Here is a 1,293-nt window from a genome sequence, read left to right as displayed (position 1 = left end):
ATATATATTTATCTTGTTTAACGGCATAATTTCTATAGATATCGACTTATAATGATCAATTTTTATTGTCTGGGTTAATAAAGTATATATTTCGACTATTGTTATGTTCCTATATACTATTTTTAACTATTCGATATTTTTCTATAATAGATGGAAAAAATGCAAAATTATAAAGGTCATCAGAGCTACGAGTATTTGCGGGTGGACTATCGCGCATAGTATATTGCGCAAGATGCGCAGCAGCGGCAACGCATAAGCAACGCAGTTGCATCGCAGGGGGAGCCAGGGGTAATGCAGGGGAAAGGCAGAGGAAACGCCATATTGAAATGTGTCAGGTGTATATGTTCCAGCGTACTGCATCATCTTTTTTAATCCAGGTAATTGAAAAGTATTTTACACCTTCCTATTGTATATCAAACGATAGCTACACACAAGATTTTCATACGTGAGTGTTTTCAAAACGAAATATTAAAAAATACGGAAGATATAATCATCGATGTATCTCAGTTTCGCGCCAAACCTAACTAATGTTACTTAATAATATTATTTTCTAATTTCGAGCTTTTTTTTCATGGTATCGATAATTATTACCATCTCTAATGATGCTCTAATTAATTATTTTTCATAATTATGTATTCAAAGATCGTATTTCGTGTTAAATTTGATTTTTATCACATACACACAYATACAGGCATATATACATAAGTATAGGTTGCTCATACACATACATTCTCATGTATTTGGCTTTCTTTATATTGTACTAATGTAATTTTATTTTTTACTTCTCTTAGGTTTCGAGAGCATTGGAGATCCAGCAGGAATACATATACCCAGTCAAAATATTGTGTTTACTCTTTTTTATCTTCATATTCATCGAGGTAAGCGTTATTCTTTTTTTAACCTATATAGAAAGAGTAAGAACGAGAGTAAGAGAGAGAGAGAAAGAATATAAGAAAACAAAACATTCGGCCTATAGGCAATTATGAATTGGTGTGTATATTTCCAGGAATTTCTCGAGGTGAAGAAAGACAACCGAAACAAAACGAAAACAACCGAGCACTGAGCATTCGATACTTCTAGGAGATATACACAGAGAGGATCTCCATTCCCCCTCCGTCCTTCAACGAGTTAAGATCTAACGAACGTGACGTATTAAACTATTTATTGATTTTATTTCTAACGTTATCTAACGTATAATTCTTCTACATTCTAACGTTAAATACTTTAATAAGTTTTTCATTAGATAGAATAGTGTAAAAAGGTTTTATTTTTTAGGTTACTCGTTATTGAGTT

The sequence above is a fragment of the Polistes canadensis genome, unplaced genomic scaffold, assembly GCF_001313835.1.
Source record: "Polistes canadensis isolate GaletaPanama2010 unplaced genomic scaffold, ASM131383v1 scaffold_119, whole genome shotgun sequence".
Classification (NCBI taxonomy): domain Eukaryota; kingdom Metazoa; phylum Arthropoda; class Insecta; order Hymenoptera; family Vespidae; genus Polistes; species Polistes canadensis.
The sequence above is the reverse complement of the archived record's forward strand: the minus strand, read 5'-3'. Positions refer to the sequence as shown.